The following is a 27,894-nucleotide window of genomic DNA, read 5'->3' on the forward strand; positions in this document are numbered from 1 at the left end:
CTTTTTCTAGGTGATTGATCAACCAAAAGAAGGTGGAAGAATCTACTTTTCCAAGGTGTGTGTTGGACTGGCTACAGGGGAGGTTGGAGGCCAGTATTTTTCTTTCTAGGTGATTGTTGGATCAGCCAAAAGAAGATGTTGGAAGATGCTACCTTTCTTAGGCGTGTGTTGGACTGGCTATAGGGGAGGTTGGAGGCCAGTATTTCTTTTTCTAGGTGATTGATCAACCAAAAGAAGGTGGAAGATGCTACTTTTCCAAGGTGTGTGTTGGACTGGCTACAGGGGAGGTTGGAGGCCAGTATTTTTCTGTCTAGGTGATTGTTGGATCAGCCAAAAGAAGATGTTGGAAGATGCTACCTTTCTTAGGCGTGTGTTGGACTGGCTATAGGGGAGGTTGGAGGCCAGTATTTATTTTTCTAGGTGATTGATCAACCAAAAGAAGGTGGAAGATGCTTACTTTTCCAAGGTGTGTGTTGGACTGGCTACAGGGGAGGTTGGAGGCCAGTATTTTTCTTTCTAGGTGATTGTTGGATCAGCCAAAAGAAGATGTTGGAAGATGCTACCTTTCTTAGGCGTGTGTTGGACTGGCTATAGGGGAGGTTGGAGGCCAGTATTTTTCTTTCTAGGTGATTGTTGGATCAGCCAAAAGAAGAGGTTGGAAGATGCTACTTAGGTGTGTGTTGGACTGGCTATAGGGGAGGTTGGAGGCCAGTATGTCCCTTTCTAGGTGATTGTTGGATCGGCCAAAAGAGGTTGGAAGATGCTACCTTTCTTCGGCACGTGTTGGAATCGCTACAGCGAAGGTTGGAGGCCAAGATTCTTCTTTCTCGGTGAGTGTTGGATCAGCCAAAAGAAGAGGTAGGAGGCTGCTACTTTTCTTAGGTGTGTGTTCGACTGGCAAAAGGGGAGGTTGGAGGCTAGTATATCTCTTTCTAGGTGATTGATCGACCAAAAGAGGGTGGAAGATGCTACTTTTCCTAGGTGTGTGTTGGACTGGCTACAGGGGAGGTTGGAGGCCAGTATTTTTCTTTCTATGTGATTGTTGGATCAGCCAAAAGAAGATGTTGGAAGATGCTATCTTTCTTAGGCGTGTGTTGGACTGGCTATAGGGGAGGTTGGAGGCCAGTATTTCTTTTTCTAGGTAATTGATCAACCAAAAGAAGGTGGAAGAATCTACTTTTCCAAGGTGTGTGTTGGACTGGCTACAGGGGAGGTTGGAGGCCAGTATTTTTCTTTCTAGGTGATTGTTGGATCAGCCAAAAGAAGATGTTGGAAGATGCTACCTTTCTTAGGCGTGTTTTGGACTGGCTATAGGGGAGGTTGGAGGCCAGTATTTCTTTTTCTAGGTAATTGATCAACCAAAAGAAGGTGGAAGAATCTACTTTTCCAAGGTGTGTGTTGGACTGGCTACAAGGGAGGTTGGAGGCCAGTATTTTTCTTTCTAGGTGATTGTTGGATCAGCCAAAAGAAGATGTTGGAAGATGCTACCTTTCTTAGGCGTGTGTTGGACTGGCTATAGGGGAGGTTGGAGGCCAGTATTTCTTTTTCTAGGTGATTGATCAACCAAAAGAAGGTGGAAGATGCTACTTTTCCAAGGTGTGTGTTGGACTGGCTACAGGGGAGGTTGGAGGCCAGTATTTTTCTTTCTAGGTGATTCTTGGATCAGCCAAAAGAAGATGTTGGAAGATGCTACCTTTCTTCGGCACGTGTTGGAATCGCTACAGCGAAGGTTGGAGGCCAAGATTCTTCTTTCTCGGTGAGTGTTGGATCAGCCAAAAGAAGAGGTAGGAGGCTGGCAAAAGGGGAGGTTGGAGGCTAGTATTTCTCTTTCTAGGTGATTGATCGACCAAAAGAGGGTGGAAGATGCTACTTTTCCTAGGTGTGTGTTGGACTGGCTACAGGGGAGGTTGGAGGCCAGTATTTTTCTTTCTAGGTGATTGTTGGATCAGCCAAAAGAAGATGTTGGAAGATGCTACCTTTCTTAGGCGTGTGTTGGACTGGCTATAGGGGAGGTTGGAGGCCAGTATTTCTTTTTCTAGGTGATTGATCAACCAAAAGAAGGTGGAAGATGCTACTTTTCCAAGGTGTGTGTTGGACTGGCTACAGGGGAGGTTGGAGGCCAGTATTTTTCTTTCTAGGTGATTGTTGAATCAGCCAAAAGAAGATGTTGGAAGATGCTACCTTTCTTAGGCGTGTGTTGGACTGGCTATAGGGGAGGTTGGAGGCCAGTATTTTTCTTTCTAGGTGATTGTTGGATCAGCCAAAAGAAGATGTTGGAAGATGCTACCTTTCTTAGGCGTGTGTTGGACTGGCTACAGGGGAGGTTGGAGGCCAGTATTTTTCTTTCTAGGTGATTGTTGGATCAGCCAAAAGAAGATGTTGGAAGATGCTACCTTTCTTAGGCGTGTGTTGGACTGGCTATAGTGGAGGTTGGAGGCCAGTATTTCTTTTTCTAGGTGATTGATCAACCAAAAGAAGGTGGAAGAATCTACTTTTCCAAGGTGTGTGTTGGACTGGCTACAGGGGAGGTTGGAGGCCAGTATTTTTCTTTCTAGGTGATTGTTGGATCAGCCAAAAGAAGATGTTGGAAGATGCTACCTTTCTTAGGTGTGTGTTGGACTGGCTATAGGGGAGGTTGGAGGCCAGTATTTTTCTTTCTAGGTGATTGTTGGGTCGGCCAAAAGAGGTTGGAAGATGCTACCTTTCTTCGGCACGTGTTGGAATCGCTACAGCGAAGGTTGGAGGCCAAGATTCTTCTTTCTCGGTGAGTGTTGGATCAGCCAAAAGAAGAGGTAGGAGGCTGCTACTTTCCTTAGGTGTGTGTTCGACTGGCATAAGGGAGGTTGGAGGCTAGTATTTCCCTTTCTAGGTGATTGATCGACCAATAGAGGGTGGAAGATGCTACTTTTCCTAGGTGTGTGTTGGACTGGCTACAGGGGAGGTTGGAGGCCAGTATTTTTCTTTCTAGGTGATTGTTGGATCAGCCAAAAGAAGATGTTGGAAGATGCTACCTTTCTTAGGCGTGTGTTGGACTCGCTATAGGGGAGGTTGGAGGCCAGTATTTTTCTTTCTAGGTGATTGTTGGATCAGCCGAAAGAAGATGTTGGAAGATGCTACCTTCCTTAGGCGTGTGTTGGACTGGCTATAGGGGAGGTTGGAGGCCAGTATTTCTTTTTCTAGGTAATTGATCAACCAAAAGAAGGTGGAAGAATCTACTTTTCCAAAGTGTGTTGGACTGGCTACAGGGGAGGTTGGAGGCCAGTATTTTTCTTTCTAGGTGATTGTTGGATCAGCCAAAAGAAGAGGTTGGAAGATGCTACCTTTCTTAGGTGTGTGTTGGACTGGCTATAGGGGAGGTTGGAGGCCAGTATGTCCCTTTCTAGGTGATTGTTGGATCGGCCAAAAGAGGTTGGAAGATGCTACCTTTCTTCGGCACGTGTTGGAATCGCTACAGCGAAGTTTGGAGGCCAAGATTCTTCTTTCTCGGTGAGTGTTGGATCAGCCAAAAGAAGAGGTAGGAGGCTGCTACTTTTCTTAGGTGTGTGTTCGACTGGCAAAAGGGGAGGTTGGAGGCTAGTATTTCTCTTTCTAGGTGATTGATCGACCAAAAGAGGGTGGAAGATGCTACTTTTCCTAGGTGTGTGTTGGACTGGCTACAGGGGAGGTTGGAGGCCAGTATTTTTCTTTCTAGGTGATTGTTGGATCAGCCAAAAGAAGATGTTGGAAGATGCTACCTTTCTTAGGCGTGTGTTGGACTGGCTATAGGGGAGGTTGGAGGCCAGTATTTCTTTTTCTAGGTGATTGATCAACCAAAAGAAGGTGGAAGAATCTACTTTTCCAAGGTGTGTGCTGGACTGGCTACAGGGGAGGTTGGAGGCCAGTATTTTTTTTTCTAGGTGATTGTTGTATCAGCCAAAAGAAGATGTTGGAAGATGCTACCTTTCTTAGGCGTGTGTTGGACTGGCTATAGGGGAGGTTGGAGGCCAGTATGTCCCTTTCTAGGTGATTGTTGGATCAGCCGAAAGAAGATGTTGGAAGATGCTACCTTCCTTAGGCGTGTGTTGGACTGGCTATAGGGGAGGTTGGAGGCCAGTATTTCTTTTTCTAGGTAATTGATCAACCAAAAGAAGGTGGAAGAATCTACTTTTCCAAAGTGTGTTGGACTGGCTACAGGGGAGGTTGGAGGCCAGTATTTTTCTTTCTAGGTGATTGTTGGATCAGCCAAAAGAAGAGGTTGGAAGATGCTACCTTTCTTAGGTGTGTGTTGGACTGGCTATAGGGGAGGTTGGAGGCCAGTATGTCCCTTTCTAGGTGATTGTTGGATCGGCCAAAAGAGGTTGGAAGATGCTACCTTTCTTCGGCACGTGTTGGAATCGCTACAGCGAAGTTTGGAGGCCAAGATTCTTCTTTCTCGGTGAGTGTTGGATCAGCCAAAAGAAGAGGTAGGAGGCTGCTACTTTTCTTAGGTGTGTGTTCGACTGGCAAAAGGGGAGGTTGGAGGCTAGTATTTCTCTTTCTAGGTGATTGATCGACCAAAAGAGGGTGGAAGATGCTACTTTTCCTAGGTGTGTGTTGGACTGGCTACAGGGGAGGTTGGAGGCCAGTATTTTTCTTTCTAGGTGATTGTTGGATCAGCCAAAAGAAGATGTTGGAAGATGCTACCTTTCTTAGGCGTGTGTTGGACTGGCTATAGGGGAGGTTGGAGGCCAGTATTTCTTTTTCTAGGTGATTGATCAACCAAAAGAAGGTGGAAGAATCTACTTTTCCAAGGTGTGTGCTGGACTGGCTACAGGGGAGGTTGGAGGCCAGTATTTTTTTTTCTAGGTGATTGTTGTATCAGCCAAAAGAAGATGTTGGAAGATGCTACCTTTCTTAGGCGTGTGTTGGACTGGCTATAGGGGAGGTTGGAGGCCAGTATTTCTTTTTGTAGGTGATTGATCAACCAAAAGAAGGTGGAAGATGCTACTTTTCCAAGGTGTGTGTTGGACTGGCTACAGGGGAGGTTGGAGGCCAGTATTTTTCTTTCTAGGTGATTGTTGGATCAGCCAAAAGAAGATGTTGGAAGATGCTACCTTTCTTAGCCGTGTGTTGGACTGGCTATAGGGGAGGTTGGAGGCCAGTATGTCCCTTTCTAGGTGATTGTTGGATCGGCCAAAAGAGGTTGGAAGATGCTACCTTTCTTCGGCACGTGTTGGAATCGCTACAGCGAAGGTTGGAGGCCAAGATTCTTCTTTCTCGGTGAGTGTTGGATCAGCCAAAAGAAGAGGTAGGAGGCTGGCAAAAGGGGAGGTTGGAGGCTAGTATTTCTCTTTCTAGGTGATTGATCGACCAAAAGAGGGTGGAAGATGCTACTTTTCTTAGGTGTGTGTTGGACTGGCTACAGGGGAGGTTGGAGGCCAGTATTTTTCTTTCTATGTGATTGTTGGATCAGCCAAAAGAAGATGTTGGAAGATGCTACCTTTCTTAGGCGTGTGTTGGACTGGCTATAGGGGAGGTTGGAGGCCAGTATTTCTTTTTCTAGGTGATTGATCAACCAAAAGAAGGTGGAAGAATCTACTTTTCCAAGGTGTGTGTTGGACTGGCTACAGGGGAGGTTGGAGGCCAGTATTTTTCTTTCTAGGTGATTGTTGGATCAGCCAAAAGAAGATGTTGGAAGATGCTACCTTTCTTAGGCGTGTGTTGGACTGGCTATAGGGGAGGTTGGAGGCCAGTATTTCTTTTTCTAGGTGATTGATCAACCAAAAGAAGGTGGAAGAATCTACTTTTCCAAGGTGTGTGTTGGACTGGCTACAGGGGAGGTTGGAGGCCAGTATTTTTCTGTCTAGGTGATTGTTGGATCAGCCAAAAGAAGATGTTGGAAGATGCTACCTTTCTTAGGCGTGTGTTGGACTGGCTATAGGGGAGGTTGGAGGCCAGTATTTCTTTTTCTAGGTGATTGATCAACCAAAAGAAGGTGGAAGATGCTTACTTTTCCAAGGTGTGTGTTGGACTGGCTACAGGGGAGGTTGGAGGCCAGTATTTTTCTTTCTAGGTGATTGTTGGATCAGCCAAAAGAAGATGTTGGAAGATGCTACCTTTCTTAGGCGTGTGTTGGACTGGCTATAGGGGAGGTTGGAGGCCAGTATTTCTTTTTCTAGGTGATTGATCAACCAAAAGAAGGTGGAAGATGCTACTTTTCCAAGGTGTGTGTTGGACTGGCTACAGGGGAGGTTGGAGGCCAGTATTTTTCTTTCTAGGTGATTGTTGAATCAGCCAAACGAAGATGTTGGAAGATGCTACCTTTCTTAGGCGTGTGTTGGACTGGCTATAGGGGAGGTTGGAGGCCAGTATTTTTCTTTCTAGGTGATTGTTGGATCAGCCAAAAGAAGAGGTTGGAAGATGCTACCTTTCTTAGGTGTGTGTTGGACTGGCTATAGGGGAGGTTGGAGGCCAGTATTTCCCTTTCTAGGTGATTGTTGGATCAGCCAAAAGAGGTTGGAAGATGCTACCTTTCTTCGGCACGTGTTGGAATGGCTACAGGGAAGGTTGGAGGCCAGTATTTTTCTTTCTAGGTGAGTGTTGTATCAGCCAAAAGAAGATGTTGGAAGATGCTACCTTTCTTAGGCGTGTGTTGGACTGGCTATAGGGGAGGTTGGAGGCCAGTATTTTTCTTTCTAGGTGATTGTTGGATCAGCAAAAAGAAGATGTTGGAAGATGCTACTTTTCTTAGGTGTGTGTTGGACTGGCTATAGGGGAGGTTGGAGGCCAGTATTTTTCTTTCTAGGTAATTGTTGGATCAGCCAAAAGAAGAGGTTGGAAGATGCTACCTTTCTTAGGCGTGTGTTGGACTGGCTATAGGGGAGGTTGGAGGCCAGTATTTCTCTTTCTAGGTGATTGATCAACCAAAAGAGGGTGGAAGATGCTACTTTTCCTAGGTGTGTGTTGGACTGGCTACAGGGGAGGTTGGAGGCCAGTATTTTTCTTTTTAGTTGATTGTTGGATCAGCCAAAAGAAGATGTTGGAAGCTGCTACCTTTCTTAGGCGTGTGTTGGACTGGCTATAGGGGAGGTTGGAGGCCAGTATTTTTCTTTCTAGGTGATTGATCAACCAAAAGAAGGTGGAAGAATCTACTTTTCCAAGGTGTGTGTTGGACTGGCTACAGGGGAGGTTGGAGGCCAGTATTTTTCTTTCTAGGTGATTGTTGGATCAGCCAAAAGAAGAGGTTGGAAGATGCTACCTTTCTTAGGTGTGTGTTGGACTGGCTATAGGGGAGGTTGGAGGCCAGTATGTCCCTTTCTAGGTGATTGTTGGATCGGCCAAAAGAGGTTGGAAGATGCTACCTTTCTTCGGCACGTGTTGGAATCGCTACAGCGAAGGTTGGAGGCCAAGATTCTTCTTTCTCGGTGAGTGTTGGATCAGCCAAAAGAAGAGGTAGGAGGCTGTTACTTTTCTTAGGTGTGTGTTCGACTGGCAAAAGGGGAGGTTGGAGGCTAGTATTTCTCTTTCTAGGTGATTGATCGACCAAAAGAGGATGGAAGATGCTACTTTTCCTAGGTGTGTGTTGGACTGGCTACAGGGGAGGTTGGAGGCCAGTATTTTTCTTTCTATGTGATTGTTGGATCAGCCAAAAGAAGATGTTGGAAGATGCTACCTTTCTTAGGCGTGTGTTGGACTGGCTATAGGGGAGGTTGGAGGCCAGTATTTCTCTTTCTAGGTTATTGATCAACCAAAAGAGGGTGGAAGATGCTACTTTTCCTAGGTGTGTGTTGGACTGGCTACAGGGGAGGTTGGAGGCCAGTATTTTTCTTTCTAGGTGATTGTTGGATCAGCCAAAAGAAGAGGTTGGAAGATGCTACCTTTCTTAGGTGTGTGTTGGACTGGCTATAGGGGAGGTTGGAGGCCAGTATTTCCCTTTCTAGGTGATTGTTGGATCAGCCAAAAGAGGTTGGAAGATGCTACCTTTCTTCGGCACGTGTTGGAATGGCTACAGGGAAGGTTGGAGGCCAGTATTTTTCTTTCTAGGTGAGTGTTGTATCAGCCAAAAGAAGATGTTGGAAGATGCTACCTTTCTTAGGCGTGTGTTGGACTGGCTATAGGGGAGGTTGGAGGCCAGTATTTTTCTTTCTAGGTGATTGTTGGATCAGCAAAAAGATGTTGGAAGATGCTACCTTTCTTAGGCGTGTGTTGGACTGGCTATAGGGGAGGTTGGAGGCCAGTATTTTTCTTTCTAGGTAATTGTTGGATCAGCCAAAAGAAGAGGTAGGAGGCTGCTACTTTTCTTAGGTGTGTGTTGGACTGGCAAAAGGGGAGGTTGGAGGCTAGTATTTCTCTTTCTAGGTGATTGATCGACCAAAAGAGGGTGGAAGATGCTACTTTTCTTAGGTGTGTGTTGGACTGGCTACAGGGGAGGTTGGAGGCCAGTATTTTTCTTTCTAGGTAATTGTTGGATCAGCCAAAAGAAGAGGTTGGAAGATGCTACCTTTCTTAGGCGTGTGTTGGACTGGCTATAGGGGAGGTTGGAGGCCAGTATTTCTCTTTCTAGGTGATTGATCAACCAAAAGAGGGTGGAAGATGCTACTTTTCCTAGGTGTGTGTTGGACTGGCTACAGGGGAGGTTGGAGGCCAGTATTTTTCTTTCTAGTTGATTGTTGGATCAGCCAAAAGAAGATGTTGGAAGATGCTACCTTTCTTAGGCGTGTGTTGGACTGGCTATAGGGGAGGTTGGAGGCCAGTATTTCTTTTTCTAGGTGATTGATCAACCAAAAGAAGGTGGAAGATGCTACTTTTCCAAGGTGTGTGTTGGACTGGCTACAGGGGAGGTTGGAGGCCAGTATTTTTCTTTCTAGGTGATTGTTGGATCAGCCAAAAGATGTTGGAAGATGCTACCTTTCTTAGGCGTGTGTTGGACTGGCTATAGGGGAGGTTGGAGGCCAGTATTTTTCTTTCTAGGTGATTGTTGGATCGGCCAAAAGAGGTTGGAAGATGCTACCTTTCTTCGGCACGTGTTGGAATCGCTACAGCGAAGGTTGGTGGCCAAGATTCTTCTTTCTCGGTGAGTGTTGGATCAGCCAAAAGAAGAGGTAGGAGGCTGCTACTTTCCTTAGGTGTGTGTTCGACTGGCAAAAGGGAGGTTGGAGGCTAGTATTTCCCTTTCTAGGTGATCGACCAAAAGAGGGTGGAAGATGCTACTTTTCCTAGGTGTGTGTTGGACTGGCTACAGGGGAGGTTGGAGGCCAGTATTTTTCTTTCTAGGTGATTGTTGGATCAGCCAAAAGAAGATGTTGGAAGATGCTACCTTTCTTAGGCGTGTGTTGGACTCGCTATAGGGGAGGTTGGAGGCCAGTATTTTTCTTTCTAGGTGATTGTTGGATCAGCCGAAAGAAGATGTTGGAAGATGCTACCTTTCTTAGGCGTGTGTTGGACTGGCTATAGGGGAGGTTGGAGGCCAGTATTTCTTTTTCTAGGTAATTGATCAACCAAAAGAAGGTGGAAGAATCTACTTTTCCAAAGTGTGTTGGACTGGCTACAGGGGAGGTTGGAGGCCAGTATTTTTCTTTCTAGGTGATTGTTGGATCAGCCAAAAGAAGATGTTGGAAGATGCTACCTTTCTTAGGCGTGTGTTGGACTGGCTATAGGGGAGGTTGGAGGCCAGTATTTCTTTTTCTAGGTGATTGATCAACCAAAAGAAGGTGGAAGATGCTACTTTTCCAAGGTGTGTGTTGGACTGGCTATAGGGGAGGTTGGAGGCCAGTATTTTTCTTTCTAGGTGATTGTTGGATCAGCCAAAAGAAGAGGTTGGAAGATGCTACCTTTCTTAGGTGTGTGTTGGACTGGCTATAGGGGAGGTTGGAGGCCAGTATGTCCCTTTCTAGGTGATTGTTGGATCGGCCAAAAGAGGTTGGAAGATGCTACCTTTCTTCGGCACGTGTTGGAATCGCTACAGCGAAGTTTGGAGGCCAAGATTCTTCTTTCTCGGTGAGTGTTGGATCAGCCAAAAGAAGAGGTAGGAGGCTGCTACTTTTCTTAGGTGTGTGTTCGACTGGCAAAAGGGGAGGTTGGAGGCTAGTATTTCTCTTTCTAGGTGATTGATCGACCAAAAGAGGGTGGAAGATGCTACTTTTCCTAGGTGTGTGTTGGACTGGCTACAGGGGAGGTTGGAGGCCAGTATTTTTCTTTCTAGGTGATTGTTGGATCAGCCAAAAGAAGATGTTGGAAGATGCTACCTTTCTTAGGCGTGTGTTGGACTGGCTATAGGGGAGGTTGGAGGCCAGTATTTCTTTTTCTAGGTGATTGATCAACCAAAAGAAGGTGGAAGATGCTACTTTTCCAAGGTGTGTGTTGGACTGGCTACAGGGGAGGTTGGAGGCCAGTATTTTTCTTTCTAGGTGATTGTTGAATCAGCCAAAAGAAGATGTTGGAAGATGCTACCTTTCTTAGGCGTGTGTTGGACTGGCTATAGGGGAGGTTGGAGGCCAGTATTTCTTTTTCTAGGTGATTGATCAACCAAAAGAAGGTGGAAGATGCTACTTTTCCAAGGTGTGTGTTGGACTGGCTACAGGGGAGGTTGGAGGCCAGTATTTTTCTTTCTAGGTGATTGTTGGATCAGCCAAAAGAAGATGTTGGAAGATGCTACCTTTCTTAGGTGTGTGTTGGACTGGCTATAGGGGAGATTGGAGGCCAGTATGTCCCTTTCTAGGTGATTGTTGGATCGGCCAAAAGAGGTTGGAAGATGCTACCTTTCTTCGGCACGTGTTGGAATCGCTACAGCGAAGGTTGGAGGCCAAGATTCTTCTTTCTCGGTGAGTGTTGGATCAGCCAAAAGAAGAGGTAGGAGGCTGCTACTTTTCTTAGGTGTGTGTTCGACTGGCAAAAGGGGAGGTTGGAGGCTAGTATTTCTCTTTCTAGGTGATTGATCGACCAAAAGAGGGTGGAAGATGCTACTTTTCTTAGGTGTGTGTTGGACTGGCTACAGGGGAGGTTGGAGGCCAGTATTTTTCTTTCTATGTGATTGTTGGATCAGCCAAAAGAAGATGTTGGAAGATGCTACCTTTCTTAGGCGTGTGTTGGACTGGCTATAGGGGAGGTTGGAGGCCAGTATTTCTTTTTCTAGGTGATTGATCAACCAAAAGAAGGTGGAAGAATCTACTTTTCCAAGGTGTGTGTTGGACTGGCTACAGGGGAGGTTGGAGGCCAGTATTTTTCTTTCTAGGTGATTGTTGGATCAGCCAAAAGAAGATGTTGGAAGATGCTACCTTTCTTAGGCGTGTGTTGGACTGGCTATAGGGGAGGTTGGAGGCCAGTATTTCTTTTTCTAGGTGATTGATCAACCAAAAGAAGGTGGAAGATGCTACTTTTCCAAGGTGTGTGTTGGACTGGCTACAGGGGAGGTTGGAGGCCAGTATTTTTCTGTCTAGGTGATTGTTGGATCAGCCAAAAGAAGATGTTGGAAGATGCTACCTTTCTTAGGCGTGTGTTGGACTGGCTATAGGGGAGGTTGGAGGCCAGTATTTCTTTTTCTAGGTGATTGATCAACCAAAAGAAGGTGGAAGATGCTTACTTTTCCAAGGTGTGTGTTGGACTGGCTACAGGGGAGGTTGGAGGCCAGTATTTTTCTTTCTAGGTGATTGTTGGATCAGCCAAAAGAAGATGTTGGAAGATGCTACCTTTCTTAGGCGTGTGTTGGACTGGCTATAGGGGAGGTTGGAGGCCAGTATTTCTTTTTCTAGGTGATTGATCAACCAAAAGAAGGTGGAAGATGCTACTTTTCCAAGGTGTGTGTTGGACTGGCTACAGGGGAGGTTGGAGGCCAGTATTTTTCTTTCTAGGTGATTGTTGAATCAGCCAAACGAAGATGTTGGAAGATGCTACCTTTCTTAGGCGTGTGTTGGACTGGCTATAGGGGAGGTTGGAGGCCAGTATTTCTTTTTCTAGGTGATTGATCAACCAAAAGAAGGTGGAAGATGCTACTTTTCCAAGGTGTGTGTTGGACTGGCTACAGGGGAGGTTGGAGGCCAGTATTTTTCTTTCTAGGTGATTCTTGGATCAGCCAAAAGAAGATGTTGGAAGATGCTACCTTTCTTAGGTGTGTGTTGGACTGGCTATAGGGGAGGTTGGAGGCCAGTATGTCCCTTTCTAGGTGATTGTTGGATCGGCCAAAAGAGGTTGGAAGGTGCCACCTTTCTTCGGCACGTGTTGGAATCGCTACAGCGAAGGTTGGAGGCCAAGATTCTTCTTTCTCGGTGAGTGTTGGATCAGCCAAAAGAAGAGGTAGGAGGCTGCTACTTTTCTTAGGTGTGTGTTCGACTGGCAAAAGGGGAGGTTGGAGGCCAGTATTTCTTTTTCTAGGTGATTGATCAACCAAAAGAAGGTGGAAGATGCTACTTTTCCAAGGTGTGTGTTGGACTGGCTACAGGGGAGGTTGGAGGCCAGTATTTTTCTTTCTAGGTGATTGATCAGCCAAAAGAAGATGTTGGAAGATGCTACCTTTCTTAGGCGTGTGTTGGACTGGCTATAGGGGAGGTTGGAGGCCAGTATTTCTTTTTCTAGGTGATTAATCAACCAAAAGAAGGTGGAAGATGCTACTTTTCCAAGGTGTGTGTTGGACTGGCTACAGGGGAGGTTGGAGGCCAGTATTTTTCTTTCTAGGTGATTGTTGGATCAGCCAAAAGAAGATGTTGGAAGATGCTACCTTTCTTAGGCGTGTGTTGGACTGGCTATAGGGGAGGTTGGAGGCCAGTATTTCTTTTTCTAGGTAATTGGTCAACCAAAAGAAGGTGGAAGAATCTACTTTTCCAAGGTGTGTGTTGGACTGGCTACAGGGGAGGTTGGAGGCCAGTATTTTTCTTTCTAGGTGATTGTTGGATCAGCCAAAAGAAGATGTTGGAAGATGCTACCTTTCCTAGGCGTGTGTTGGACTGGCTATAGGGGAGGTTGGAGGCCAGTATTTCTTTTTCTAGGTGATTGATCAACCAAAAGAAGGTGGAAGATGCTACTTTTCCAAGGTGTGTGTTGGACTGGCTACAGGGGAGGTTGGAGGCCAGTATTTTTCTTTCTAGGTGATTGTTGGATCAGCCAAAAGAAGAGGTTGGAAGATGCTACCTTTTTTAGGTGTGTGTTGGACTGGCTATAGGGGAGGTTGGAGGCCAGTATGTCCCTTTCTAGGTGATTGTTGGATCGGCCAAAAGAGGTTGGAAGATGCTACCTTTCTTCGGCACGTGTTGGAATCGCTACAGCGAAGGTTGGAGGCCAAGATTCTTCTTTCTCGGTGAGTGTTGGATCAGCCAAAAGAAGAGGTAGGAGGCTGCTACTTTTCTTAGGTGTGTGTTCGACTGGCAAAAGGGGAGGTTGGAGGCTAGTATTTCTCTTTCTAGGTGATTGATCGACCAAAAGAGGGTGGAAGATGCTACTTTTCTTAGGTGTGTGTTGGACTGGCTACAGGGGAGGTTGGAGGCCAGTATTTTTCTGTCTAGGTGATTGTTGGATCAGCCAAAAGAAGATGTTGGAAGATGCTACCTTTCTTAGGCGTGTGTTGGACTGGCTATAGGGGAGGTTGGAGGCCAGTATTTCTTTTTCTAGGTGATTGATCAACCAAAAGAAGGTGGAAGATGCTTACTTTTCCAAGGTGTGTGTTGGACTGGCTACAGGGGAGGTTGGAGGCCAGTATTTTTCTTTCTAGGTGATTGTTGGATCAGCCAAAAGAAGATGTTGGAAGATGCTACCTTTCTTAGGCGTGTGTTGGACTGGCTATAGGGGAGGTTGGAGGCCAGTATTTCTTTTTCTAGGTGATTGATCAACCAAAAGAAGGTGGAAGATGCTTACTTTTCCAAGGTGTGTGTTGGACTGGCTATAGGGGAGGTTGGAGGCCAGTATTTCTTTTTCTAGGTGATTGATCAACCAAAAGAAGGTGGAAGAATCTACTTTTCCAAGGTGTGTGTTGGACTGGCTACAGGGGAGGTTGGAGGCCAGTATTTTTCTGTCTAGGTGATTGTTGGATCAGCCAAAAGAAGATGTTGGAAGATGCTACCTTTCTTAGGCGTGTGTTGGACTGGCTATAGGGGAGGTTGGAGGCCAGTATTTCTTTTTCTAGGTGATTGATCAACCAAAAGAAGGTGGAAGATGCTACTTTTCCAAGGTGTGTGTTGGACTGGCTACAGGGGAGGTTGGAGGCCAGTATTTTTCTTTCTAGGTGATTGTTGGATCAGCCAAAAGAAGATGTTGGAAGATGCTACCTTTCTTAGGCGTGTGTTGGACTGGCTATAGGGGAGGTTGGAGGCCAGTATTTTTCTTTCTAGGTGATTGTTGGATCAGCCAAAAGAAGAGGTTGGAAGATGCTACTTAGGTGTGTGTTGGACTGGCTATAGGGGAGGTTGGAGGCCAGTATGTCCCTTTCTAGGTGATTGTTGGATCGGCCAAAAGAGGTTGGAAGATGCTACCTTTCTTCGGCACGTGTTGGAATCGCTACAGCGAAGGTTGGAGGCCAAGATTCTTCTTTCTCGGTGAGTGTTGGATCAGCCAAAAGAAGAGGTAGGAGGCTGCTACTTTTCTTAGGTGTGTGTTCGACTGGCAAAAGGGGAGGTTGGAGGCTAGTATTTCTCTTTCTAGGTGATTGATCGACCAAAAGAGGGTGGAAGATGCTACTTTTCCTAGGTGTGTGTTGGACTGGCTACAGGGGAGGTTGGAGGCCAGTATTTTTCTTTCTATGTGATTGTTGGATCAGCCAAAAGAAGATGTTGGAAGATGCTATCTTTCTTAGGCGTGTGTTGGACTGGCTATAGGGGAGGTTGGAGGCCAGTATTTCTTTTTCTAGGTAATTGATCAACCAAAAGAAGGTGGAAGAATCTACTTTTCCAAGGTGTGTGTTGGACTGGCTACAGGGGAGGTTGGAGGCCAGTATTTTTCTTTCTAGGTGATTGTTGGATCAGCCAAAAGAAGATGTTGGAAGATGCTACCTATCTTAGGCATGTGTTGGACTGGCTATAGGGGAGGTTGGAGGCCAGTATTTCTTTTTCTAGGTAATTGATCAACCAAAAGAAGGTGGAAGAATCTACTTTTCCAAGGTGTGTGTTGGACTGTCTACAGGGGAGGTTGGAGGCCAGTATTTTTCTTTCTAGGTTATTGTTGGATCAGCCAAAAGAAGATGTTGGAAGATGCTACCTTTCTTAGGCGTGTGTTGGACTGGCTATAGGGGAGGTTGGAGGCCAGTATTTCTTTTTCTAGGTGATTGATCAACCAAAAGAAGGTGGAAGATGCTACTTTTCCAAGGTGTGTGTTGGACTGGCTACAGGGGAGGTTGGAGGCCAGTATTTTTCTTTCTAGGTGATTCTTGGATCAGCCAAAAGAAGATGTTGGAAGATGCTACCTTTCTTCGGCACGTGTTGGAATCGCTACAGCGAAGGTTGGAGGCCAAGATTCTTCTTTCTCGGTGAGTGTTGGATCAGCCAAAAGAAGAGGTAGGAGGCTGGCAAAAGGGGAGGTTGGAGGCTAGTATTTCTCTTTCTAGGTGATTGATCGACCAAAAGAGGGTGGAAGATGCTACTTTTCCTAGGTGTGTGTTGGACTGGCTACAGGGGAGGTTGGAGGCCAGTATTTTTCTTTCTAGGTGATTGTTGGATCAGCCAAAAGAAGATGTTGGAAGATGCTACCTTTCTTAGGCGTGTGTTGGACTGGCTATAGGGGAGGTTGGAGGCCAGTATTTCTTTTTCTAGGTGATTGATCAACCAAAAGAAGGTGGAAGATGCTACCTTTCTTAGGTGTGTGTTGGACTGGCTATAGGGGAGGTTGGAGGCCAGTATGTCCCTTTCTAGGTGATTGTTGGATCGGCCAAAAGAGGTTGGAAGGTGCCACCTTTCTTCGGCACGTGTTGGAATCGCTACAGCGAAGGTTGGAGGCCAAGATTCTTCTTTCTCGGTGAGTGTTGGATCAGCCAAAAGAAGAGGTAGGAGGCTGCTACTTTTCTTAGGTGTGTGTTCGACTGGCAAAAGGGGAGGTTGGAGGCCAGTATTTCTTTTTCTAGGTGATTGATCAACCAAAAGAAGGTGGAAGATGCTACTTTTCCAAGGTGTGTGTTGGACTGGCTACAGGGGAGGTTGGAGGCCAGTATTTTTCTTTCTAGGTGATTGATCAGCCAAAAGAAGATGTTGGAAGATGCTACCTTTCTTAGGCGTGTGTTGGACTGGCTATAGGGGAGGTTGGAGGCCAGTATTTCTTTTTCTAGGTGATTAATCAACCAAAAGAAGGTGGAAGATGCTACTTTTCCAAGGTGTGTGTTGGACTGGCTACAGGGGAGGTTGGAGGCCAGTATTTTTCTTTCTAGGTGATTGTTGGATCAGCCAAAAGAAGATGTTGGAAGATGCTACCTTTCTTAGGCGTGTGTTGGACTGGCTATAGGGGAGGTTGGAGGCCAGTATTTCTTTTTCTAGGTAATTGATCAACCAAAAGAAGGTGGAAGAATCTACTTTTCCAAGGTGTGTGTTGGACTGGCTACAGGGGAGGTTGGAGGCCAGTATTTTTCTTTCTAGGTGATTGTTGGATCAGCCAAAAGAAGATGTTGGAAGATGCTACCTTTTTTAGGTGTGTGTTGGACTGGCTATAGGGGAGGTTGGAGGCCAGTATGTCCCTTTCTAGGTGATTGTTGGATCGGCCAAAAGAGGTTGGAAGATGCTACCTTTCTTCGGCACGTGTTGGAATCGCTACAGCGAAGGTTGGAGGCCAAGATTCTTTCTCGGTGAGTGTTGGATCAGCCAAAAGAAGAGGTAGGAGGCTGCTACTTTTCTTAGGTGTGTGTTCGACTGGCAAAAGGGGAGGTTGGAGGCTAGTATTTCTCTTTCTAGGTGATTGATCGACCAAAAGAGGGTGGAAGATGCTACTTTTCTTAGGTGTGTGTTGGACTGGCTACAGGGGAGGTTGGAGGCCAGTATTTTTCTTTCTATGTGATTGTTGGATCAGCCAAAAGAAGATGTTGGAAGATGCTACCTTTCTTAGGCGTGTGTTGGACTGGCTATAGGGGAGGTTGGAGGCCAGTATTTCTTTTTCTAGGTGATTGATCAACCAAAAGAAGGTGGAAGAATCTACTTTTCCAAGGTGTGTGTTGGACTGGCTACAGGGGAGGTTGGAGGCCAGTATTTTTCTTTCTAGGTGATTGTTGGATCAGCCAAAAGAAGATGTTGGAAGATGCTACCTTTCTTAGGCGTGTGTTGGACTGGCTATAGGGGAGGTTGGAGGCCAGTATTTCTTTTTCTAGGTGATTGATCAACCAAAAGAAGGTGGAAGATGCTACTTTTCCAAGGTGTGTGTTGGACTGGCTACAGGGGAGGTTGGAGGCCAGTATTTTTCTGTCTAGGTGATTGTTGGATCAGCCAAAAGAAGATGTTGGAAGATGCTACCTTTCTTAGGCGTGTGTTGGACTGGCTATAGGGGAGGTTGGAGGCCAGTATTTCTTTTTCTAGGTGATTGATCAACCAAAAGAAGGTGGAAGATGCTTACTTTTCCAAGGTGTGTGTTGGACTGGCTACAGGGGAGGTTGGAGGCCAGTATTTTTCTTTCTAGGTGATTGTTGGATCAGCCAAAAGAAGATGTTGGAAGATGCTACCTTTCTTAGGCGTGTGTTGGACTGGCTATAGGGGAGGTTGGAGGCCAGTATTTCTTTTTCTAGGTGATTGATCAACCAAAAGAAGGTGGAAGATGCTTACTTTTCCAAGGTGTGTGTTGGACTGGCTATAGGGGAGGTTGGAGGCCAGTATTTATTTTTCTAGGTGATTGATCAACCAAAAGAAGGTGGAAGAATCTACTTTTCCAAGGTGTGTGTTGGACTGGCTACAGGGGAGGTTGGAGGCCAGTATTTTTCTTTCTAGGTGATTGTTGGATCAGCCAAAAGAAGATGTTGGAAGATGCTACCTTTCTTAGGCGTGTGTTGGACTGGCTATAGGGGAGGTTGGAGGCCAGTATTTCTTTTTCTAGGTGATTGATCAACCAAAAGAAGGTGGAAGATGCTACTTTTCCAAGGTGTGTGTTGGACTGGCTACAGGGGAGGTTGGAGGCCAGTATTTTTCTGTCTAGGTGATTGTTGGATCAGCCAAAAGAAGATGTTGGAAGATGCTACCTTTCTTAGGCGTGTGTTGGACTGGCTATAGGGGAGGTTGGAGGCCAGTATTTCTTTTTCTAGGTGATTGATCAACCAAAAGAAGGTGGAAGATGCTTACTTTTCCAAGGTGTGTGTTGGACTGGCTACAGGGGAGGTTGGAGGCCAGTATTTTTCTTTCTAGGTGATTGTTGGATCAGCCAAAAGAAGATGTTGGAAGATGCTACCTTTCTTAGGCGTGTGTTGGACTGGCTATAGGGGAGGTTGGAGGCCAGTATTTTTCTTTCTAGGTGATTGTTGGATCAGCCAAAAGAAGAGGTTGGAAGATGCTACTTAGGTGTGTGTTGGACTGGCTATAGGGGAGGTTGGAGGCCAGTATGTCCCTTTCTAGGTGATTGTTGGATCGGCCAAAAGAGGTTGGAAGATGCTACCTTTCTTCGGCACGTGTTGGAATCGCTACAGCGAAGGTTGGAGGCCAAGATTCTTCTTTCTCGGTGAGTGTTGGATCAGCCAAAAGAAGAGGTAGGAGGCTGCTACTTTTCTTAGGTGTGTGTTCGACTGGCAAAAGGGGAGGTTGGAGGCTAGTATTTCTCTTTCTAGGTGATTGATCGACCAAAAGAGGGTGGAAGATGCTACTTTTCCTAGGTGTGTGTTGGACTGGCTACAGGGGAGGTTGGAGGCCAGTATTTTTCTTTCTAGGTGATTGTTGGATCAGCCAAAAGAAGATGTTGGAAGATGCTATCTTTCTTAGGCGTGTGTTGGACTGGCTATAGGGGAGGTTGGAGGCCAGTATTTCTTTTTCTAGGTAATTGATCAACCAAAAGAAGGTGGAAGAATCTACTTTTCCAAGGTGTGTGTTGGACTGGCTACAGGGGAGGTTGGAGGCCAGTATTTTTCTTTCTAGGTGATTGTTGGATCAGCCAAAAGAAGATGTTGGAAGATGCTACCTATCTTAGGCGTGTGTTGGACTGGCTATAGGGGAGGTTGGAGGCCAGTATTTCTTTTTCTAGGTAATTGATCAACCAAAAGAAGGTGGAAGAATCTTCTTTTCCAAGGTGTGTGTTGGACTGGCTACAGGGGAGGTTGGAGGCCAGTATTTTTCTTTCTAGGTGATTGTTGGATCAGCCAAAAGAAGATGTTGGAAGATGCTACCTTTCTTAGGCGTGTGTTGGACTGGCTATAGGGGAGGTTGGAGGCCAGTATTTCTTTTTCTAGGTGATTGATCAACCAAAAGAAGGTGGAAGATGCTACTTTTCCAAGGTGTGTGTTGGACTGGCTACAGGGGAGGTTGGAGGCCAGTATTTTTCTTTCTAGGTGATTCTTGGATCAGCCAAAAGAAGATGTTGGAAGATGCTACCTTTCTTCGGCACGTGTTGGAATCGCTACAGCGAAGGTTGGAGGCCAAGATTCTTCTTTCTCGGTGAGTGTTGGATCAGCCAAAAGAAGAGGTAGGAGGCTGGCAAAAGGGGAGGTTGGAGGCTAGTATTTCTCTTTCTAGGTGATTGATCGACCAAAAGAGGGTGGAAGATGCTACTTTTCCTAGGTGTGTGTTGGACTGGCTACAGGGGAGGTTGGAGGCCAGTATTTTTCTTTCTAGGTGATTGTTGGATCAGCCAAAAGAAGATGTTGGAAGATGCTACCTTTCTTAGGCGTGTGTTGGACTGGCTATAGGGGAGGTTGGAGGCCAGTATTTCTTTCTCTAGGTGATTGATCAACCAAAAGAAGGTGGAAGATGCTACTTTTCCAAGGTGTGTGTTGGACTGGCTACAGGGGAGGTTGGAGGCCAGTATTTTTCTTTCTAGGTGATTGTTGAATCAGCCAAAAGAAGATGTTGGAAGATGCTACCTTTCTTAGGCGTGTGTTGGACTGGCTATAGGGGAGGTTGGAGGCCAGTATTTCTTTTTCTAGGTGATTGATCAACCAAAAGAAGGTGGAAGATGCTACTTTTCCAAGGTGTGTGTTGGACTGGCTACAGGGGAGGTTGGAGGCCAGTATTTTTCTTTCTAGGTGATTCTTGGATCAGCCAAAAGAAGATGTTGGAAGATGCTACCTTTCTTAGGTGTGTGTTGGACTGGCTATAGGGGAGGTTGGAGGCCAGTATGTCCCTTTCTAGGTGATTGTTGGATCGGCCAAAAGAGGTTGGAAGGTGCCACCTTTCTTCGGCACGTGTTGGAATCGCTACAGCGAAGGTTGGAGGCCAAGATTCTTCTTTCTCGGTGAGTGTTGGATCAGCCAAAAGAAGAGGTAGGAGGCTGCTACTTTTCTTAGGTGTGTGTTCGACTGGCAAAAGGGGAGGTTGGAGGCCAGTATTTCTTTTTCTAGGTGATTGATCAACCAAAAGAAGGTGGAAGATGCTACTTTTCCAAGGTGTGTGTTGGACTGGCTACAGGGGAGGTTGGAGGCCAGTATTTTTCTTTCTAGGTGATTGATCAGCCAAAAGAAGATGTTGGAAGATGCTACCTTTCTTAGGCGTGTGTTGGACTGGCTATAGGGGAGGTTGGAGGCCAGTATTTCTTTTTCTAGGTGATTAATCAACCAAAAGAAGGTGGAAGATGCTACTTTTCCAAGGTGTGTGTTGGACTGGCTACAGGGGAGGTTGGAGGCCAGTATTTTTCTTTCTAGGTGATTGTTGGATCAGCCAAAAGAAGATGTTGGAAGATGCTACCTTTCTTAGGCGTGTGTTGGACTGGCTATAGGGGAGGTTGGAGGCCAGTATTTCTTTTTCTAGGTAATTGATCAACCAAAAGAAGGTGGAAGAATCTACTTTTCCAAGGTGTGTGTTGGACTGGCTACAGGGGAGGTTGGAGGCCAGTATTTTTCTTTCTAGGTGATTGTTGGATCAGCCAAAAGAAGATGTTGGAAGATGCTACCTTTCCTAGGCGTGTGTTGGACTGGCTATAGGGGAGGTTGGAGGCCAGTATTTCTTTTTCTAGGTGATTGATCAACCAAAAGAAGGTGGAAGATGCTTACTTTTCCAAGGTGTGTGTTGGACTGGCTACAGGGGAGGTTGGAGGCCAGTATTTTTCTTTCTAGGTGATTGTTTGATCAGCCAAAAGAAGATGTTGGAAGATGCTACCTTTCTTAGGCGTGTGTTGGACTGGCTATAGGGGAGGTTGGAGGCCAGTATTTCTTTTTCTAGGTGATTGATCAACCAAAAGAAGGTGGAAGATGCTTACTTTTCCAAGGTGTGTGTTGGACTGGCTATAGGGGAGGTTGGAGGCCAGTATTTCTTTTTCTAGGTGATTGATCAACCAAAAGAAGGTGGAAGAATCTACTTTTCCAAGGTGTGTGTTGGACTGGCTACAGGGGAGGTTGGAGGCCAGTATTTTTCTTTCTAGGTGATTGTTGGATCAGCCAAAAGAAGATGTTGGAAGATGCTACCTTTCTTAGGCGTGTGTTGGACTGGCTATAGGGGAGGTTGGAGGCCAGTATTTCTTTTTCTAGGTGATTGATCAACCAAAAGAAGGTGGAAGATGCTACTTTTCCAAGGTGTGTGTTGGACTGGCTACAGGGGAGGTTGGAGGCCAGTATTTTTCTGTCTAGGTGATTGTTGGATCAGCCAAAAGAAGATGTTGGAAGATGCTACCTTTCTTAGGCGTGTGTTGGACTGGCTATAGGGGAGGTTGGAGGCCAGTATTTCTTTTTCTAGGTGATTGATCAACCAAAAGAAGGTGGAAGATGCTTACTTTTCCAAGGTGTGTGTTGGACTGGCTACAGGGGAGGTTGGAGGCCAGTATTTTTCTTTCTAGGTGATTGTTGGATCAGCCAAAAGAAGATGTTGGAAGATGCTACCTTTCTTAGGCGTGTGTTGGACTGGCTATAGGGGAGGTTGGAGGCCAGTATTTTTCTTTCTAGGTGATTGTTGGATCAGCCAAAAGAAGAGGTTGGAAGATGCTACTTAGGTGTGTGTTGGACTGGCTATAGGGGAGGTTGGAGGCCAGTATGTCCCTTTCTAGGTGATTGTTGGATCGGCCAAAAGAGGTTGGAAGATGCTACCTTTCTTCGGCACGTGTTGGAATCGCTACAGCGAAGGTTGGAGGCCAAGATTCTTCTTTCTCGGTGAGTGTTGGATCAGCCAAAAGAAGAGGTAGGAGGCTGCTACTTTTCTTAGGTGTGTGTTCGACTGGCAAAAGGGGAGGTTGGAGGCTAGTATTTCTCTTTCTAGGTGATTGATTGACCAAAAGAGGGTGGAAGATGCTACTTTTCCTAGGTGTGTGTTGGACTGGCTACAGGGGAGGTTGGAGGCCAGTATTTTTCTTTCTATGTGATTGTTGGATCAGCCAAAAGAAGATGTTGGAAGATGCTATCTTTCTTAGGCGTGTGTTGGACTGGCTATAGGGGAGGTTGGAGGCCAGTATTTCTTTTTCTAGGTAATTGATCAACCAAAAGAAGGTGGAAGAATCTACTTTTCCAAGGTGTGTGTTGGACTGGCTACAGGGGAGGTTGGAGGCCAGTATTTTTCTTTCTAGGTGATTGTTGGATCAGCCAAAAGAAGATGTTGGAAGATGCTACCTTTCTTAGGCGTGTTTTGGACTGGCTATAGGGGAGGTTGGAGGCCAGTATTTCTTTTTCTAGGTAATTGATCAACCAAAAGAAGGTGGAAGAATCTACTTTTCCAAGGTGTGTGTTGGACTGGCTACAAGGGAGGTTGGAGGCCAGTATTTTTCTTTCTAGGTGATTGTTGGATCAGCCAAAAGAAGATGTTGGAAGATGCTACCTTTCTTAGGCGTGTGTTGGACTGGCTATAGGGGAGGTTGGAGGCCAGTATTTCTTTTTCTAGGTGATTGATCAACCAAAAGAAGGTGGAAGATGCTACTTTTCCAAGGTGTGTGTTGGACTGGCTACAGGGGAGGTTGGAGGCCAGTATTTTTCTTTCTAGGTGATTGTTGGATCAGCCAAAAGAAGATGTTGGAAGATGCTACCTTTCTTAGGCGTGTGTTGGACTGGCTATAGGGGAGGTTGGAGGCCAGTATTTCTTTTTCTAGGTGATTGATCAACCAAAAGAAGGTGGAAGATGCTACTTTTCCAAGGTGTGTGTTGGACTGGCTACAGGGGAGGTTGGAGGCCAGTATTTTTCTTTCTAGGTGATTGTTGAATCAGCCAAAAGAAGATGTTGGAAGATGCTACCTTTCTTAGGCGTGTGTTGGACTGGCTATAGGGGAGGTTGGAGGCCAGTATTTTTCTTTCTAGGTGATTGTTGGATCAGCCAAAAGAAGATGTTGGAAGATGCTACCTTTCTTAGGCGTGTGTTGGACTGGCTACAGGGGAGGTTGGAGGCCAGTATTTTTCTTTCTAGGTGATTGTTGGATCAGCCAAAAGAAGATGTTGGAAGATGCTACCTTTCTTAGGCGTGTGTTGGACTGGCTATAGTGGAGGTTGGAGGCCAGTATTTCTTTTTCTAGGTGATTGATCAACCAAAAGAAGGTGGAAGAATCTACTTTTCCAAGGTGTGTGTTGGACTGGCTACAGGGGAGGTTGGAGGCCAGTATTTTTCTTTCTAGGTGATTGTTGGATCAGCCAAAAGAAGATGTTGGAAGATGCTACCTTTCTTAGGTGTGTGTTGGACTGGCTATAGGGGAGGTTGGAGGCCAGTATTTTTCTTTCTAGGTGATTGTTGGGTCGGCCAAAAGAGGTTGGAAGATGCTACCTTTCTTCGGCACGTGTTGGAATCGCTACAGCGAAGGTTGGAGGCCAAGATTCTTCTTTCTCGGTGAGTGTTGGATCAGCCAAAAGAAGAGGTAGGAGGCTGCTACTTTCCTTAGGTGTGTGTTCGACTGGCATAAGGGAGGTTGGAGGCTAGTATTTCCCTTTCTAGGTGATTGATCGACCAATAGAGGGTGGAAGATGCTACTTTTCCTAGGTGTGTGTTGGACTGGCTACAGGGGAGGTTGGAGGCCAGTATTTTTCTTTCTAGGTGATTGTTGGATCAGCCAAAAGAAGATGTTGGAAGATGCTACCTTTCTTAGGCGTGTGTTGGACTCGCTATAGGGGAGGTTGGAGGCCAGTATTTTTCTTTCTAGGTGATTGTTGGATCAGCCGAAAGAAGATGTTGGAAGATGCTACCTTCCTTAGGCGTGTGTTGGACTGGCTATAGGGGAGGTTGGAGGCCAGTATTTCTTTTTCTAGGTAATTGATCAACCAAAAGAAGGTGGAAGAATCTACTTTTCCAAAGTGTGTTGGACTGGCTACAGGGGAGGTTGGAGGCCAGTATTTTTCTTTCTAGGTGATTGTTGGATCAGCCAAAAGAAGAGGTTGGAAGATGCTACCTTTCTTAGGTGTGTGTTGGACTGGCTATAGGGGAGGTTGGAGGCCAGTATGTCCCTTTCTAGGTGATTGTTGGATCGGCCAAAAGAGGTTGGAAGATGCTACCTTTCTTCGGCACGTGTTGGAATCGCTACAGCGAAGTTTGGAGGCCAAGATTCTTCTTTCTCGGTGAGTGTTGGATCAGCCAAAAGAAGAGGTAGGAGGCTGCTACTTTTCTTAGGTGTGTGTTCGACTGGCAAAAGGGGAGGTTGGAGGCTAGTATTTCTCTTTCTAGGTGATTGATCGACCAAAAGAGGGTGGAAGATGCTACTTTTCCTAGGTGTGTGTTGGACTGGCTACAGGGGAGGTTGGAGGCCAGTATTTTTCTTTCTAGGTGATTGTTGGATCAGCCAAAAGAAGATGTTGGAAGATGCTACCTTTCTTAGGCGTGTGTTGGACTGGCTATAGGGGAGGTTGGAGGCCAGTATTTCTTTTTCTAGGTGATTGATCAACCAAAAGAAGGTGGAAGAATCTACTTTTCCAAGGTGTGTGCTGGACTGGCTACAGGGGAGGTTGGAGGCCAGTATTTTTTTTTCTAGGTGATTGTTGTATCAGCCAAAAGAAGATGTTGGAAGATGCTACCTTTCTTAGGCGTGTGTTGGACTGGCTATAGGGGAGGTTGGAGGCCAGTATTTCTTTTTGTAGGTGATTGATCAACCAAAAGAAGGTGGAAGATGCTACTTTTCCAAGGTGTGTGTTGGACTGGCTACAGGGGAGGTTGGAGGCCAGTATTTTTCTTTCTAGGTGATTGTTGGATCAGCCAAAAGAAGATGTTGGAAGATGCTACCTTTCTTAGCCGTGTGTTGGACTGGCTATAGGGGAGGTTGGAGGCCAGTATGTCCCTTTCTAGGTGATTGTTGGATCGGCCAAAAGAGGTTGGAAGATGCTACCTTTCTTCGGCACGTGTTGGAATCGCTACAGCGAAGGTTGGAGGCCAAGATTCTTCTTTCTCGGTGAGTGTTGGATCAGCCAAAAGAAGAGGTAGGAGGCTGCTACTTTTCTTAGGTGTGTGTTCGACTGGCAAAAGGGGAGGTTGGAGGCTAGTATTTCTCTTTCTAGGTAATTGATCGACCAAAAGAGGGTGGAAGATGCTACTTTTCCTAGGTGTGTGTTGGACTGGCTACAGGGGAGGTTGGAGGCCAGTATTTTTCTTTCTAGGTGATTGTTGGATCAGCCAAAAGAAGATGTTGGAAGATGCTACCTTTCTTAGGTGTGTGTTGGACTGGCTATAGGGGAGGTTGGAGGCCAGTATTTCTTTTTCTAGGTGATTGATCAACCAAAAGAAGGTGGAAGATGCTACTTTTCCAAGGTGTGTGTTGGACTGGCTACAGGGGAGGTTGGAGGCCAGTATTTTTCTTTCTAGGTGATTGATCAGCCAAAAGAAGATGTTGGAAGATGCTACCTTTCTTAGGCGTGTGTTGGACTGGCTATAGGGGAGGTTGGAGGCCAGTATTTCTTTTTCTAGGTGATTAATCAACCAAAAGAAGGTGGAAGATGCTACTTTTCCAAGGTGTGTGTTGGACTGGCTACAGGGGAGGTTGGAGGCCAGTATTTTTCTTTCTAGGTGATTGTTGGATCAGCCAAAAGAAGATGTTGGAAGATGCTACCTTTCTTAGGCGTGTGTTGGACTGGCTATAGGGGAGGTTGGAGGCCAGTATTTCTTTTTCTAGGTAATTGATCAACCAAAAGAAGGTGGAAGAATCTACTTTTTCAAGGTGTGTGTTGGACTGGCTACAGGGGAGGTTGGAGGCCAGTATTTTTCTGTCTAGGTGATTGTTGGATCAGCCAAAAGAAGATGTTGGAAGATGCTACCTTTCTTAGGCGTGTGTTGGACTCGCTATAGGGGAGGTTGGAGGCCAGTATTTTTCTTTCTAGGTGATTGTTGGATCAGCCGAAAGAAGATGTTGGAAGATGCTACCTTTCTTAGGCGTGTGTTGGACTGGCTATAGGGGAGGTTGGAGGCCAGTATTTCTTTTTCTAGGTAATTGATCAACCAAAAGAAGGTGGAAGAATCTACTTTTCCAAAGTGTGTTGGACTGGCTACAGGGGAGGTTGGAGGCCAGTATTTTTCTTTCTAGGTGATTGTTGGATCAGCCAAAAGAAGATGTTGGAAGCTGCTACCTTTCTTAGGCGTGTGTTGGACTGGCTATAGGGGAGGTTGGAGGCCAGTATTTTTCTTTCTAGGTGATTGTTGGATCAGCCAAAAGAAGAGGTTGGAAGATGCTACCTTTCTTAGGTGTGTGTTGGACTGGCTATAGGGGAGGTTGGAGGCCAGTATGTCCCTTTCTAGGTGATTGTTGGATCGGCCAAAAGAGGTTGGAAGATGCTACCTTTCTTCGGCACGTGTTGGAATCGCTACAGCGAAGTTTGGAGGCCAAGATTCTTCTTTCTCGGTGAGTGTTGGATCAGCCAAAAGAAGAGGTAGGAGGCTGCTACTTTTCTTAGGTGTGTGTTCGACTGGCAAAAGGGGAGGTTGGAGGCTAGTATTTCTCTTTCTAGGTGATTGATCGACCAAAAGAGGGTGGAAGATGCTACTTTTCCTAGGTGTGTGTTGGACTGGCTACAGGGGAGGTTGGAGGCCAGTATTTTTCTTTCTAGGTGATTGTTGGATCAGCCAAAAGAAGATGTTGGAAGATGCTACCTTTCTTAGGCGTGTGTTGGACTGGCTATAGGGGAGGTTGGAGGCCAGTATTTCTTTTTCTAGGTGATTGATCAACCAAAAGAAGGTGGAAGAATCTACTTTTCCAAGGTGTGTGCTGGACTGGCTACAGGGGAGGTTGGAGGCCAGTATTTTTTTTTCTAGGTGATTGTTGTATCAGCCAAAAGAAGATGTTGGAAGATGCTACCTTTCTTAGGCGTGTGTTGGACTGGCTATAGGGGAGGTTGGAGGCCAGTATTTCTTTTTGTAGGTGATTGATCAACCAAAAGAAGGTGGAAGATGCTACTTTTCCAAGGTGTGTGTTGGACTGGCTACAGGGGAGGTTGGAGGCCAGTATTTTTCTTTCTAGATGATTGTTGGATCAGCCAAAAGAAGATGTTGGAAGATGCTACCTTTCTTAGCCGTGTGTTGGACTGGCTACAGGGGAGGTTGGAGGCCAGTATGTCCCTTTCTAGGTGATTGTTGGATCGGCCAAAAGAGGTTGGAAGATGCTACCTTTCTTCGGCACGTGTTGGAATCGCTACAGCGAAGGTTGGAGGCCAAGATTCTTCTTTCTCGGTGAGTGTTGGATCAGCCAAAAGAAGAGGTAGGAGGCTGGCAAAAGGGGAGGTTGGAGGCTAGTATTTCTCTTTCTAGGTGATTGATCGACCAAAAGAGGGTGGAAGATGCTACTTTTCCTAGGTGTGTGTTGGACTGGCTACAGGGGAGGTTGGAGGCCAGTATTTTTCTTTCTAGGTGATTGTTGGATCAGCCAAAAGAAGATGTTGGAAGATGCTACCTTTCTTAGGCGTGTGTTGGACTGGCTATAGGGGAGGTTGGAGGCCAGTATTTCTTTTTCTAGGTGATTGATCAACCAAAAGAAGGTGGAAGATGCTAC

The 27,894-nt window shown here is 46.0% G+C and overlaps 1 protein-coding gene across 1 annotated transcript in view; it reads right to left on the reverse strand.

Moving 5' to 3' along the window:
* Window positions 1-27,894, reverse strand: part of LOC309563128 (killer cell lectin-like receptor subfamily G member 1) — a 1,237,212-nt gene that overhangs the window by 126,062 nt on the left and 1,083,256 nt on the right. The window lies entirely within an intron of this gene.

Source organism: Pelophylax lessonae (genome assembly GCF_965119305.1).
Source record: "Pelophylax lessonae genome assembly, chromosome: 9".
Taxonomy (NCBI): Eukaryota; Metazoa; Chordata; class Amphibia; order Anura; family Ranidae; genus Pelophylax; species Pelophylax lessonae.